Source organism: Mustela nivalis, assembly GCF_964662115.1.
Source record: "Mustela nivalis genome assembly, chromosome: 2".
NCBI classification, from domain to species: domain Eukaryota; kingdom Metazoa; phylum Chordata; class Mammalia; order Carnivora; family Mustelidae; genus Mustela; species Mustela nivalis.
The window spans coordinates 11,199,553-11,215,917 of NC_139021.1; positions in this window are offsets into that span (position 1 = coordinate 11,199,553).

Genomic DNA, 16,365 nt, shown 5'->3' on the forward strand with positions numbered 1-16,365 from the left:
AACAACTTGAAACCTCACTTTTGGGGCCTCTGGGTGGCTCAGTGAATAAGCATCTGCCTTCAGCTCAGGTCCTGATGTCGGGGTCCTGGGATCGAGCCCCACATTGGGCTCCTCGCTCGGCAGAGAGTCTGCTCCTCCACCTGCTTATTATGCTCTCTCCCTGGGTCACTCTCTCTCAAATAAGTAATATCTTTAAAAAGAGAGAGAAAGAAACCTCACTTTCCCCAGTAACAGGTGAGAAATCAGAAACACGGATTTATGCCATGCTTGACATGCTGTTGGTGACTGCTGAGTATTCCTTGAATGAGTGAACACAGGAAACCCAGCAAAAGCACCTGCTGTTGAAGGGGGCGGGTCTTGTGAGCACGGGGAGCACCTTCCGATTAAAGGCATGGGGAGCACCCGCCCCAGCCAGGCCCAGGCCAGGGAGCCTCTGAGCCACATTCGCTCTGCCCACTTCCCTGCATATTGCTGACTCCCACCCAGTAAACAGGCGGCTTGACAATGGCCCTCTTTTTATGGTGCACTAAGCTGCGGAACAAAGATTCACAAGAATGCATTGTCCGAATGTGCAAGCTTAGTTCCTGCTCAGCTGGGACCACTTAGCAAGCTCAGACACCAGGACTCCCCTGGCCGGCTCCACCTCCGGACACCAGGCAACGGCTGCCCGATCCAGACCTCGGTGTACAGGGCTAGAAAGCAAGCCCTAGAGGTAATAGAGCAGCGAACACACCCAGGCTTTCCCACTTGCCCTTCCGGACTGGAGCCCGGGGCCTGGGGTTCGCTTTCGCACCAAAAGCCAAGGCCTTGTCTGGTCTGTGCCCAAGTGGAAGATGCTGGGGTGGGGAGCCAGCTTGCAAGGAAAGGGGAAGACAAGGGAATCGGGCAGGAGGAGGAAAATCAGAGCGAAAGTGAAGTTGGCTGAGAATCTGTCTACGAAGGCTGAACGTGCCACCGCAGGGACCCGTAGATGCCCTGGGAGAAATGGGTGCACATGCTGGCCTAAAGAACAGTCGACAGCAGGATTAGTTATCACAGTAGAAACCTAGAACCTGCCCATCAACAGTACAATGGATGTGTTTACTAAGGGTCCGCGGCAAGGCGGGATGAGGACGAGCACAGTCCAAACAGCGGATCAGCGTCCCGTGTTGAGGGCAAGAAGCCACACCCTGAAAGGATCCAACTTCGGGTCCACCTAACATACAAACCATACCGGTTGTGGGGGGTGGGGGTCCGAACCAGCGCGGCCCGACGGGGAGCCTGAAGAACCCAGCAGACTTCGGGGTGCAGATCCCATTCTGTTCTTCCCTCGGGTGCTGTTCACACACGTTTTCTCAGTTGGTGACATTCACCGAGCTGTTGGCTTCCGATACGCGCGTGTCCCTGCACGTGTGATGCTAAGTGGCGTGCTGACGAAGGTGCAGCCAGCCCTCAAAAAGTTTATCTTTAAAAGCCCTTCTCTTAGCATTTCCCCCATCCCTGTGGTGTAAATATTTCTAACACGGCTGATCACTGACTACTAACGTGTTGTCACTAAGTGCCACATTGGGAAAAGAGGCCAACAGTCCATCCTTGCAAGCCGGATTGAGTCAGCGCCAGCAGCCCACGGGTCATACTTCAACAAAAGTTAAAAATAAATAAATAAATAAAAGGTCTGGGGCACTGGGGTGGCTCCGTCGGTTAAGCGTCGACTCTTAATGTCCCGTCAGGTCGTGATCTCATGGTTGTGGGATCGAGCTCCGCGTCGGGCTCTGCGCTCACCAGGGATCTGCTTGAGGTTCTCCCTCTCCTTCTGCCTCTGCCCCTCCTCCTGCACGCTCTCCCTCTCTCGCTCCCTCTCCAGTAAGTAAATCAATGAATCTTTAAAAAATAATACAGTAAAAAGTAAAGTCTCCTAGAAAGCAGAGGTGAGCCCAAGGACTGACCAGGGCAAGCCCCTTATGAGCCAGCCGCCTCCCGGGCACTCTGCCGTGACACCTGTCTCCTACCTCCCCACTTCCCTACTCTTTTTTTTTTAAACATGTAATAGCTTTATTTCAGTATAATTCACATACCATATAATTCACCCATTTAAAATATACACTTCAGGGGGTTTTAGTGTATTCTCGGAGTTGTACAGCCACCCCCACATTTCCCACCCGCCCTTGAGAATCACGAACGTACTTCGCCGTCTTTATAGATGTGTCTCTTGTAGACGTTTCCTATCAGCGGAATCACAGAGTGCGTGGTCCTCTCTGACCGGCGTCTTTTACTCAGCGTAGTGTCTTCCGGGTTCATCCACGTCGTCACACACATCAGCACTTTCTTTCTCTTTAGCGCCAGGTCAGACTCCCCTGGGGACAGGCTTCGTTGTGTTCATCCAGCGAGGAGCATTTGGGCTGTTTCGCCTGGTGTGACTATTACGAGTCAGGCCTCTGTGAACATCCGTGTGTCGGGGCTTGTGTCCACGTGTGCCCTCCTGCCTCTCGCACGTCCACCAGGAGCTGAATTGCTGGGGCCTGGGTCACGCGGTGGGTGACCGTCCGAGGAGATGCCAGACCTTTCCAGGGTGGCGGTGCCATTTCACGTCCCCGCCAGCGGGGCACGCCGGTTCCAGTTTCTCCACATCCTTGACAACACTTTATTATCTGCCTTTGGTATCACGGCTTGCCACGCGGGTGTGGAGCGGCATCTCTCTGTGGTGTTGACCTGCGTTTCCCTGATGCCGAACGCCATGGGACATCTCTTCACGTACCTACTGGCCACGGGTGACTCTTCTATAGAAATGGTTATGGAGAACCTTTGCCTGTTTTAGAATGTGGTTGTTACTGAGTTATAGGAGTTCTTTATATATCCTAGAGACAAATCCCTTCCAAACAGATAACTTGCAAAACTCTTCTCCCCTTCTGTGGGTGGTCTTTTCTGTCCACTCTTAGAAACGAACAGGTCTTCAAGAAGACGGGACCTTCTGGAATCATAAACTCTTAAAGCCTTCCAAGCCGGCCAAAGAACCTGAACATGTGAGGTGACCTTGGGTGTTTCTCTGGTAAGACTTGTTCAGGCTAAACAAAGCATTTCCATGGCCCCTGGAAGCAGAGATGTGGGCTGTGGAACCTCTGGCCTTGGGTGTGAGGCCACATGTCTCCCTCACAGCTGAGCGAATGTGGGCCCGTGAGCCCGCCCTCAGCCCTCCGTTTGTCCATGAAGCGTGGACACCACTGCTGTCCTCGAAATGGACAGAGAACAGACAACTTGGGACATCGCGCAGTAGGCCCTCCTGAATGACTCCAGGATGTGTACCTTTCACTTTGATAAATACTTTTTTCATAAAACGTAAGACCGGCATCTGGTCTGGCATCAGTGAGGGGCTCCATAAGCGATAACCCCCTCCCTCCCCGGCTGTTTACGCCGGAAGGCCTGGCTCAGCCGCCTCACCCTCTACTTCCTGGTCATTCTTCACGGCTCCTACTGCTTTGGGGAGAGGAAGCTTGAACCTGATACATCGTGGGGCTGCGGGGAACAATGAAAGCTAAATGTCCCTGCTTTGGCTTTGTCTTCTTACTACATCAGGGCAAACAGGAGAGTTTCCCAGCTTTGTGGGCCCCTAAGAACTTGACCAACAACTGAAAACCAAGAAAGTGTTCTTCTGCTCGCCTTTCATGACGAAACCCTCTGGCCCTGGTAAGAGTTTTCCAGTCTCCCCCACAGCACCAGTTCCACCCCATATTGGGGGACCCCCGAGCCCCCCCTGCACCCGGGAGCCTCGGTCCTGGCATCTGCGCCCTGCCGCCCTGCCGGTGCCCTCAGCCAAGGCACCCGAGAAGCCAGGTGGCCTGGTGGCCTGGCGGAGCGGGGCAGGTGGTTCTGAAGCCAGACTTCCTTTCCCGGACAGCTCTCCTTCGGGGTGACTGACCCACCGCTGAAGGTCAGGCGGTGAGTTTAAAAATAAAAATGAAACTCTCGTAGCAGTTCCTCATGGGGCCCCCTCGGGCCCTGCCCAGCACGGTCACTCCCTTCTGTGAGTCAGGCTGGGAAGTGCTGAGCTCACAGCACACATCACCTCTGCTGGAGAAGCTTCCCCGCGGGGCAGACTTCCTGCGAGGCTCAGACCTGCTCCCCGGTCCCCCACGACGCCCCAACAGACAAGAGGCCATCCAGGAACCAAGCAGAGAGCAGGTCCCGTGATGCTCCCCTTGCCTCTGCCGCCGCACCCCTGCCTCCTGCCTCCTGCGTGCCTGCTTTCCCCTGCACCCTCCCCTGCAGGTCTCAGGCTTGCACTGTAGAAAGGCGAGGCCTGCACCTCAGCCTCGGGCTGCTGCGTCTGCGGGGCCAGGGTGGAGCTGGCGGGGTCCCGGATTCTGCACTTGGAGCAGATCCACCCAGGTGATGTGACTATGAAAGTGTGGATGGAAGTGCCCTGGGGCCGGGCCTGTACCTCGGAATCCAGCCCGAGCAGGTCCCCTGCCCTGGTCCGCTCGCCAGGACCTGGGGTTGCCCAGTGGCTCCAGGGTGCAGGCTGCTGCCCAGACAGGAAGGTGCTGCGAGGCTCGGGCTGTATCTACCCAATTCATGCTCCCCATTGCGGTGAGCACATCACGGGCCCCCTCTTTAAAAAGAAAAACCTGAGGGACGCCTGGGTGGCTCAGTTGGTTAAGCAGCTGCCTTCGGCTCAGGTCATGATCCCAGCGTCCTGGGATCGAGTCCCACATCGGGCTCCTTGCTCAGCAGGGAGCCTGCTTCTCCCTCTGCCTCTGCCTGCCATTCTGTGTGCCTGTGCTCGCTCTCTCTCCCTCTCTCTCTCTGATAAATAAATAAAATCTTAAAAAAAAAAAAAAAAGAAAAAGAAAAACCTGAGCCATCCCACCAAAACGATGCTGAGAAAAGAATGACACAAGTGGTGGTCTTTCCGTCCGGCATGGTAGAAGATACGCAAAACAACTGAGTCCCGACTCCAGAAATCAAATCCACTAACCAAATGGCACTATGATGAAAGCAACTCTGCTCAAGCCTGTGTGGAATGAGGAGAGGCGGCAGGGGTCGGGGGAGAATAGGAAGCACCCCCATCACCACTGCTCTCCAGCACTAGGCTGGGGCTCGGGTCCTGTCCTTGCTTGGCTCTGCCCAGTGGGATGGACCATGAAGGAGCAAGCCTTTTCCCTTCTACATTTTAGCTTCTTTTTTTTTTTTTTTAAGATTTTATTTATTTATTTGACAGACAGAGATCACAAGTAGGCAGAGAGGCAGGCAGAGGTGGAGGGGGAAGCAGGCTCCCTGCGGAGCAGAGAGCCGGACGTGGGGCTCGATCCAAGGGTGTGGGCCCCAGGGTGTGGGGCTCGATCCCAGGACCCTGGGATCATGACCCAAGCCAAAAGCAGAGGCTTTAACCCACTGAGCCACCAGGCGCCCCTACATTTTAGCTCCTTCATCTCGAAAGCAGGGAGTAGGAGGCGCCTGGGTGGCTTGGTGGGTTAAGCCTCTGCCTTCAGCTCAGGTCATGATCTCAGGGTCCTGGGATGGAGCCCCACCTTGGGCTCTCTGCTCAGCAGGGAGCCTGCTTCCCTTCCTCTCTCTCTCCGCCTGCCTCTCTGCCTACTTGTGATCTCTGTCTGTCAAAGAAACAAATAAAATCTTAAAAAACAAAACAGGGAGTAACACAGCGTTGCCTGTCCTGGCACTCCAGGGAGCAGGTTTGTGTGTGTGTGCTTGCTTGTGTGTGTGCATATGTGGCCATGTGTGTTCTTGCTATGATGGTGTCCCTTCAAAATTCATATACTGAGATCCTACCTCCCAGTGTAAGGGTATGTGGAGGCAGGGCCTTTGGGAGATGATGAGGTCGTGAGGGTGAAGCCTTCCTGAATGGGGTCAGGGCCCCTCACTCCCTCACCCCTTCCACTCCCTGAGGACACAGCAAGCAGCAAACCCTCTCCTGAAGCAGACCCTCCACCAGACAGCAAATTTGCTGGTGTCTCGATCTTGGAATGCCCAGCCCCTGGGGGAATAGAAGTAAAGAGAAATAAATTTCTGAGACAGTTCTTGTGTGTGTGCATGTGTGTGAGTGTGTGTGAATACGTGTGTGCATGTGTATGGGCTTGTGCGATAAGCTGTAAGCCCAGTAGATCCCTGTTCTGGTAGATGAGATGGTTTTCCCCCTTGCCTTCCGGCTGCTCTGCTGGGAGGATGTACGGCAGGGGGGCCCCCGAGGCTGGGCCTTGACTCCCACGAGGCCCAGCTAGCTTCCCTTCTGGTGCCCTGGGGACGTGGGCCAGAGCTTCAGGATGCTGAGCTCCCCCAGCTGCAGAGAGGTACCTGTCCTGGCCCCTTCCAGGGACTGTCTGACCTCGAGCCTTCAGGCACCTGCCAAGGAGGGGGTGGCAGTGGGATCCCACATGTGCCCTCAGGAGGAGCCCTCCCTGTGCCTGGGTATCGCTGGCCCCGGGAGGTCAGGCCACTTGCCCCCAGGTTCATTCAGAACGTCCTCTTTGCCACACAGCCTTCTAAACACTTAAAATATCGTAGTGTGTTTTAGCCTCAAAGAAAGTATATAACATAAGTTCTATTATTATTTCCACTTTACAGATGAGGCCACTGGGTCTCCATGGGCCTAATTTCCTACTGCTGCCAAAACAAATGACCAGACTCACAGTTTACAACAACGCAAACTTAATCCCCCACTGCTCTGGATGTCAGGAGTCTAAAATCAAGGTGCTGGTGGAGCTACGTCCCTTCTGGAGACCAAGGGAGGCTCCCCCTCCCTGGTTTGTCTGGTGAGTAGAGGCTGCCCGCCCTTCTCTGACGGGGGGGCCTCCTCCATCTTCCAAGTGTGCGGTTCGATGCACATCTCCATTTTCTCACTCAATTTTCTCGTATAATTACATCGTGATGACGTTGGGCCTGCGCCGATTATCCAGGACCATCTCCTGATCTCAAAAAATGTAATGACATCTGCACTGTCCCTTTGGCCACATGAGGTCACCTACTTACAGCTCCCAGGAATACGGGCACGGACACCTCTCGGGTGGTGGTGTGGGGCGGGGGAGGTGCTGTATCCCATCACGGAGAGCTCAAACAATGTCCCCCAAGTCACGCAGCTGGAGCATAGCCGGTCTAGGCGAGGCAGCGCCCCAGGACGGTTGGGGGGGAGGGTAAGGGGGCTTCCTCCAACCACGGTGATTGCGTGTCTGCGATATGATCGGTTCCCATACCCGGCAGCTTTCCCACCTGCGGCCAGTGGGCGGGGCTCTCCCCTGGCTCTGCGCTTGGCAGGTTCCCCACCCACACTCCCCAGCCCGGAATGGACCGCAGGGAGGCCCCCAGGAATCCCAGCTTACTCCTTCCAGTAACAGGCAACCTCTCCTAGTGCCTGTGTGCCCATCTTCCCGGAATGGCATCAAGGTCTCTTCCTGATGGCCGTCCTGTCTCTCAACGAGCATTTACTGTGTAACCTACTGTGTGCCAGGGCCCTGGGATGCCGAACAAAATCACCACCGATCACGCCCATTGGACACTCAGGACGGAGTCAACGAAACAAATGCGGACTGTGCTTACATAAAGTCGTTTCGGGGAGGGCCGCGGCCTAAATTATAATTATCCTGTTCGCAAGACATAAGAGGCACCAAAAATACTAATGCGCTGGCCAAAATTCCAACTCTTGGGAATCTTCCCCAAGAAAAATACAAGTAGTATACCATTCTGTGATCACAAAAACACACGTGACTAGTTAATTCTGGTACATCCACCCAATAAAACACGGAGCCACAGAAAGAACTACAGAACGTGCAAACATGCTTAATACATGGCGTTTTCCGAGCGTAAGCTAACACCCACCAGCAGGAGGCTAATTCACAAAGTTAAGGTGCATCCTAACAACAGAGCACTAACAGCTGTCAAAAAGCAGGTGGAAATTGTCCCACATGTCAGAAGACAAAGATCTCCATACGTACACGGTTTACGTGTGGAAAAATCCTAGAGAGATTTGAATGCCATCGTTCTGAGGTCAGAACTATAAGTCTGTAGCTTTTTATATGTATAATACAGGGGTGCCTGGCTAACTCTGTCAGAAAAACGTGCAATTTTTTATCTCGGGATTGTGAGTTGGAGCCCCATGCTGGGTATAGAGAGTACTTAAATACAAAAAATAAATAAACTTTAAAAAATAAAAAATAAAATCTATATTCTATATATTACATATAAAATATATAATAAGCTTTTGGAGACGAGTCTTGGCACAACCCCTTTGCAAAGCATGTCATCGTTTTAATAGGTTTGAAGCTATGTGTATCTACCTATGACCCAGCTGCTTCACTCTCGGGAACAAATGAGATTCTCTCCTACATGAGCACAAGGAGACAGGGTAGAGAAAATCCTGCAAAAGCCCTGTCTGAAAGAGCAAAATATTGGAATAATGCAGATGTCACCTGCAGAAGAATAGACAAAACAACTGTGGTCACTTTGCACAGTGGAACAGTTAGGACGTCTTGATAAATGGTTGGAACGAATTACCTGGATTTTCTAGGTGCTCTTCTCATGCCTAGAAAACACCCATTCTCCTGAAGCTTGCAGGGCAACGGAAGGGGGAGGGGAAGAGAGGGCTGGAGAGACAGAAAGATTCTCCGGTTTTCACGTGGTGGTAATGAACCTCTGTGAATCACCCCATGAACATACCAGGGCTACATGTAGCCACATGAAGAGCGCTGAGCAAAAAAGAAAGGTGTGGAAGGAGTCATACAACATGAATATGTCATTTTAAAAATCTACAAAATTCGGAGGCGCCTGGGTGGCTCAGTGGATTAAAGTCTCTGCCTTCGGCTCAGGTCATGACCCCCGAGTCCTGGGATCGAGCTCCACATCGGGCTCTCTGCTCAGCAGGGAGCCTGCTTCCTCCTCTCTCTCTGCCTGCCTCTCTGCCTACTTGTGATCTCTGTCTGTCAAATAAATAAATAAAATCTTTAAAAAATTTAAAAAATTAAAAATCTAGGGGCGCCTGGGTGGCTCAGTGGGTTAAAGCCTCTGCCTTCGGCTTGGGTCATGATCCCAGGGTCCTGGGATTGAGCCCCACATCCGGCTCTCTGCTCCGTGGAGAGCCTGTTTCCTCCTCTCTCTCTGCCTGCCTCTCTGCCTACTTGTGATCTCTTTCTGTCAAATAAATAAATAAAATCTTTAAAAAAAAAATTAAAAATCTACAAAATTCTGTATATTGTCTATAGACATGCAATGAGTAAGGGCAAACTTGGGGTAATGGTCATCTCACAGAAGGAAGGCGGCCATGGCTCCGTAGGTGGCACAGGGTTTCCCTGTCCCATCTCCTCCTCCCAAGAAAAGGAAGGAAGGAAAGAGAGAAAGAAGCAAGGAAGAGAAAGATCCAATGGAATCCTGGCAAAATATGGGGATAGGACAGAGCATGTGGGAAGGTTGGCCGTGGAAGGAGGAGTGTGACATGCCCCCCGACTGGTGGCAAGAAGAGGAAAGGGCATCTCTGGGAGGGAGGAGGTGCCGGGACAGACAGGCGATCTCTGCGTCTTCAGGCTGAAGCTCGTTCACCACTGTAAAGAAATGAACACCCAAATGTTTTCCTTTCCTGGACAGACGTGGTAGTCAGGAGGGCCTCCCCACATCATGCTCAACTTTATTTGGCCACTTTGCTTGGCTTTCTCCTTCATTTGCCCTTTTTTTTTTTTTTTTTTTTTAAATGAAATTTCCGTCAGAGGTGTCTCAGAAAGTGTATGGGATTCTCGTGGAAAGCCCAGCTGGCCAGCCTCACAGCCTGGGGCTGAGGCAGGTCTTCTGCTTTCTGAGTCCTTCCGAGGACTAGTAACGGTGCACCTGCTAGGGCCGGGCCCCGTTCTGCATGCTCAGGAGTCCGAGAAACAAGATCCCCAGCTTCTGGAAGTTTACGTTCAGTGGGAGGAAACGGAAAATTCATTAGTAAAGTAGAATCCGATAGGGGCCACGTAGAGCATCTAACACAAGCATCTGATGGAGACTAGGGTCACTTGGTAATCCCAGGGTCCCTTAGAGACTTGCTTTGTTTCCCTCGATGAGGTTTAAAGTGAACTTTTGTCTACCCGAAAAATAAAAATCTGTTTCAGGCTTATGATTCAGGCTCCCTGCTGAGCTCGGAGCCCAGAGAGGGGGGAGGGACAGGGAAGGGGGGGAGGGAGAGGGGAGGGGGAGGGGAGGGGGAGGACACCGGGATCAATCCCAGAATCACAAGATCATGACCTGAGCTGGACCCAGAGTCAGAGCCCTGAGCAAACTGAGCCACGCAGGGGCCCCGAACAGTATTTTTTCCTGTGTGCTTTGTCTTTACCGCCCCCGCCCCAGGTATTTTAAAGCCGGAGAATAGATCCAGTCCTTACCCCCATTTGGTGAGACGTTTCCCCCAAATCTGCTTTTACCTGGAAAGTCTCTTCCTCCTGGTGATCCCTACTGGCAAGTCCCTGTGGTCACCCAGTGACTTGGTGACTAGGTATCCAAAGGGTGAATTTTCGAGAGTGACTTTTGGTAGCAGCAGTGGGGTTAACCACGGGCTTACAGCCTGGACACCAGGTTCAAGTCCAGCTTCTGCTACTAAACCAATGGCTTTGGGTGCGCCACTTGACTCCGGCTCCCATTTTGTCTTCTGTCAGATGGCAGTCATGGCGCCTGCCTCACCTTGGCAGTCAGGGGCTTGAGGCTCAACGGAGGACCGTGGAGCCTTGACGTCAACAGTCCGAGAGAAACCATCTCGGTCCACGAGCTCTGTACTCAGCCAAACTGTCCATCTAGAACTGTGTTCTGGACAAGGCTCTCAGCTCCGCAGTCACCAACCCCAATTCTGTGGCTTTGGGGGAAATCCTGTGAGCCCCATAATAGCCCTCAAAAAATACCTTCTCTGATAAACTAAAAGAAAAAAAGGAAAATACGTGTAAAATCCCTCTGTAAGCTCTGAAGCTCTGGGCAATGGTAAGGTCTTCGTAGCAGCCACTGGAGCAGCGCTCGACCACCGTGACCCTCACAGGTGACGTGCCCACCTCAGCGCCAGCACCTGCGGTGGGCCTCGCCCAGGTGCTGCTGGGGGGGGGGGGGCTTGTGGTGGAGCCGCGTTTCTCAAACTGCGCATGCCTCGGATCCACTCAGCAAAGGTCATCGACACGCAGGTTCCAGGGCCCAACCCGTCCTAGCAAACTAGAATATGTGGGGGTGAGGCCAAAAATCTGTATTTTCAGCAACTCCTCCAGAAGCTCCTGATTCGAGGAGCTCTAGGACCATGCTATAAGGAAATCTTAATTTGTCATCTCTAGAATAGGATTAATGGTAAAACTCCAGTGTCATGAACATTATGTGAAATTAATTTTATAATAAAAAATTTGTATAAATTTTATTTGAAAGAGGGAGAGAGAGACCACGGGATGGATGGGAAAGGGCAGAAAGGGAGAAGCAGGTTCTCCGCTGAGCAGAGCCGGATGCGGGACTCCATCCCAGTACTCCGAGATTATGACCCCAGCCAAAGGTAGATGCTTAACCAACTCAGCCACCTCGGCGCCCCTATAATAATAATAATAATAATAAAATTTAAGATTTATTTATTCATTTATTTAGGGAGGTGGTGTAGAGCATAGGCAGGGGGAGCGAAAGGCAGAGAGAGAGGGAGAGGCAGGCTCTGAACTGAGCAGAGGGTCCATGAGGGGCTTGATCCCAGGACTCCAAGATCATGACCAGAGCTGAAGGCAGATGCCCAACCGACCGAACAACCCAGGCACCCCTATAATAAAAATTTTTAAGAAGAACATAAAATTGAGAGTCTGGAGAGCTGGGCTTTCGTAGTGATTTCATCTCTAACATGCTGTGTGACCTTCTACAAGTCACTCAACCTTTCTGTGAATCCATTTCCTCATGTGTGAAGGGCACATGACTTACCTTCATCCCAGAATTGTTAAGTGACATCACAGGAGACCGTGGCTATGGAAATCCTTTCAAATGTAGGAAGTGCTGAGCCTCTGAAATACAGTCCCATGGAAAACGGAAGTAGAGCCGGCCAGCACACCGGCAGATGTGAAAGACATCCCAGACACAGCCAGGGCTTCAGGAAGAGCCAGAGGTGAGGGTGGGGGTGAGGCTTGACCTGGTGCAGGCCAAAGGGGGGATCCTTGGGGAGGCAGAGAATATTCTAGACCCAGGTCCAAAGAGGCCTGGGCGAGGAAGCGAGCTTTCCAGGTGAGGCAGAAGCCTTCCACACCACATGGAAGATGGAGAAACCAGAGGAGCCAAGACACGTGCAGACCATAGCAGTAAAGTGGGAAGGATGAGAATCCTAGCATCCATACCGGGACATCTTGAAAAATGCCATAGGAACTAAAACAAACAAACAAACAAATCCCACATTACAGAAGGCTTTGTACAAGGTTACCATTTACGTAAAGTTTAAAAACATGGAAAACACTATTTCACCTCATTTTATAAGTGCATTTATATGTGGATGTGGTAAAAGTAAAGATACATTCAGCCAGCCCTTGGACAGGCCTTTTATGCACCAGACACTATTCTAGGTCCTTCTTCTTCTTTTTTTTTTTTTTTAAGAAAGAAAGAGAGCGAGCATGGGTGAGTAGTGGGGGAGGGGCAGAGGGAGATGAAGAGAATCTGAGTAGGCTCCATGCACGCAGTAGACAGCACGCAGTCTGACACGGGACTCAGTCCCAGGACTCTGAGACTATGCTTGACCTGAGCCAAAACCAGGAGTCAGATGCATAACCGACTGAGCCACCCAGGCACCCAATTCTAAGTGTTTTAAAAACAGTTCATTTAACCCTAAAAACATGACGAGATGGAATGCTCTTCATGCTCCCAGTCTGCAGGTGAGGACCCTGAGGCCCCGAGAGGGTAATGAGTTGGTGAAAGTCACAGAGCTGGTAGGTGGCAGAAGTGGTTTTCCATCCGGTTGCTGTGGCTCCAGAATCCACGATAGGAACCGCCTTGCTGGCTCTCTGTGACAGAGGCAGAGACTAACGTTAGGACAGTGGCTCCCCTCGAGGAGGAGCGACACAACAGGAACAGAAGGGCATGCACAGAGCTCTAACTCTGTGATGTGTGTGAGTCTGACTGTATCTGTTTCCTGGGGCCACCGTAACAAAGGACCAAAGACTCTGTGGCCTAAAGAACAGAAAGTTATTTTCTCACAGTTGCAGAGGCTGGACGTCCAAGATCACGGTGTCGGTAGGGCTGGTTCTTCCTTTAGCCTCCCTCCCTGACGCAGAGACGAGGATGTCCACACACAGCCTGCCCTCCGTCCATGTCTGCGTCCTCATCTCCTGTCAGAGCACCGTGCACCGTGGATTGGAGCCCATGCTTGTGACCTCATCTTAACGCCGTTCCCTCCTTAAAGAGCCTGTCTCCAAATACGATCACATTCTCAGGTACGAGGGGTTAAGACTTCACTATATGAATTAGGGGTGGAGGGTGCAGACAAAATTCAGCTCATAAATAATGGTCAAATAAGAAGATATGACAGAGCCGGAGGTGGGTACTCGGGTACAGCGGCTCTACACCTCTTTGTATGCATAAGCTCTTCCGTAATAAAAAAGTCAGCATGATTGATTGCGATGCCGTACTCAGTAGCGATGAGGCACACTGGCTGGGAAGGCAGAAGGGCCCAGGAGGAATCCAGTGGCCACGTGCACCCTCTCTGCAGTCAGAGCAGGTTTCTCGGGCTGTGCCGTCAAAGCACTGAAGAACTCTGAGCATTCCGAAGTCCGATCCCCACCCCAAATCAATTAAATCAGAATCTTGGGCTGAAGCTCCCGGATCGGAAGACAAACAGCTTCCCCAGGTGCGTCTAATATGCACCAGGGCTGAGAACCAAGCCCGTGGCTGTGGAGCCAGCTTCGGCAGAATCCCCTGGAGGGCTTGTTAAACCCAGGGTGCTGGGCCCCACCTCCCAGTCTGAGTCAGTCGGTCTGGGGCAAGGCTGAGACCTGACTCTTCCAGTCTGTTCGCGGGTGCCGCTGTTGCTGCGGCTCCAGGGACCAGCCTGGTAGAGCAGCTGGGCATGGGCGCACACTGGCAGCCCGCAGACCAGCACCTGTTGTTTGATGAGCAGCGGGTTTGGGGAAAATGGGAACATGAATCCCAGAAGAGGGGGCCATGCTGTCACCAGCCCCGGTCTCCACCGCTCCCCACGGCTTGCTTGGGTGGATTTCTCTGCCTGGGGGTGAGGCTCTGCAGAGAAGCTCCACTCAGGCGTGGACCTGTCAGGCAAGGTCAGTGGCCCTTTTCTCTATGACATCACTATCTTTTCCCCACTTGTCCATCCAGCACTCCTTTGTTCAGCACTTCCTATGTTTTGGGCACTGTGCTAAGGGCTGGGCCCGCAGTGCTGCATAAGACATGTTACCTGGTCTGGAGGAAACCATGCTGAGGAGAAACCCTCATTTCTGCCTCCTTCCCTTCACTCCTGTGTGGGTTTCAGGCTGTCAGCCTGTGCCAGGTCTATTGTTTAAACCTCTGTGGGATTGGCATCCTCGCACATAAGTGAATTAAAAAAGCAAGATTCAACAAGGTGGATAGAGTGTGATTGCAACATTATTAAAATGCATTTTAAAAAGAGGAAGGGGTGTCTGGGTGACTCAGTCGGTGAAGCGTCTGCCTTTGGCTCAGCTCATGAGCCCAGGGTCCTGGGATCGAGGCCAGAGTCAGGCTCTGCACTTAGCAGGGAGCCTGCTTCTCCCTCTCCCTCTGCCCCTCCCACCCCTGCTTGTGCCCTCTATCTCAAATAAATAAATAAAATCTTAAAAAAATAAAAATAAAAAGAGAGGTAATAAACGAAGTTGAGAAAGAGCAGTTGACCCTGGAAGGGACATTACGGATGGGTTCTGTTTGTTTTCTTATACTTTTCTCCTGCGATGTTTCTAGAATTAACATCATTACTTCCATAATCAGACAGAATAACTCCTTTCAACACCGTCTGCTCCCTGTGTGTTTCTGCACCTCTGTGTGTGTGTGTGCGCGCGCGCGTGCTCATCAGCACATCTGCACTTGTGTTCCAGGTAGAGAGACGTCGTATGCTTAGAGACACGGCTCGTATTAAATTGAGTGAATGGTTTTTTTCAGTGTGATCAGATGGGGGACATCTGATTCCCCGATTCCCCGCCAACCATCTCGCTCATACAAGATCACCCCTCCACATGGCTAACTTTTTCTGGACAACAAAAGTGAACCCATTTCCATGGCAGTTCCTCGGAAGGTAACTGCTTCTCAGGGATGCCTCCAAGCCAAATCACGCTTCCCAGCTTTTCGTGAGGATGTAGGCTCTGGGAGAGTGGGAAAGGCCACTTGCCTCCTGCACTAAATGATCCCAGGGGAATTTGCTGTCTTTTGACTCTGCTCTCTTGCTCTCAGTGGTAACTGTCCCTTTCTAAGGTACAGGGACAGGTGGCCATGCAACCTCTCCTCTCACCTCCTTGTTGTCGTCAAGGGAGTGGAGAGGGAGCGGGTTTGGCTCTGCCTGCTTTGGTCCTCTCCCTGCTGTTGGCCATACACTGGGTACCAGGAGCCTGTGAAATTCATGTGTGTAGTTCCAAGTCATCGGAGTCTAAGTAGTGGTTTCTAGAGTTCCCCTGAGAATGTCTTTGGCTTGTTTCCCCCCACAGACCCATGTTTTGGGAGATTTTGTGTACCATATAGTGACAACAGCGGACAGCCACCTGTCCTGCATGTTGCAGGGGAAATTCTCCTGACCTTCTCCCACTCAGCCCGCACAGCGATGCTATCTACGGTCGGTCTATGGTGGAGAAGTCATTGTCACTACAATTTATGGAAACAGGAAACAAACAGAAGGCACGGGAGGCTAAACATTTTCCCCAGGACCCTGCAGCGGCTCAGAGCAAGGATTTGAATTCAGGCCTCTCAGACTCAACCCAGAGCTTTTCCACTCTGCCGTGCTCTTTTCTGCAGAAACAGAAATTAAGCTATAATGATAATAATAAAAATAATAATATCAAAACTGCATGATTCAATACAAATTCCTTTTACTTTCAATTGTGAAGGAATCACTTATATAAAGTGGCAGCTCAGAAGGACTTCCAGCCTCCAGTTGCTATGACTCTGACACTCGGGTCATTGGTGCAGCCTGATCGCGGATGTCGAAATGCAGAAAATATGGTGAAGGTCTTGCTCACCAACCCCCCAAGCCCCCCAAGTTTTTCTTCCTTCCTTCCTCCCTTCCTTTTTTATTTCAGGTGAAAATCCCGGAACCTGTAGCTAACCTGTAGCGAACCATGTTAAAGTGAACCGTTAGTGGCATTTACTTCATTCACTACATTGTGCAACCTGCACCTCGATCTAGTTCCAGAACTTTCATCACCCCAGAAGGAAACCTGGTGTCTATTAAGCAATGACCGCCCATTGTCCCAGTCC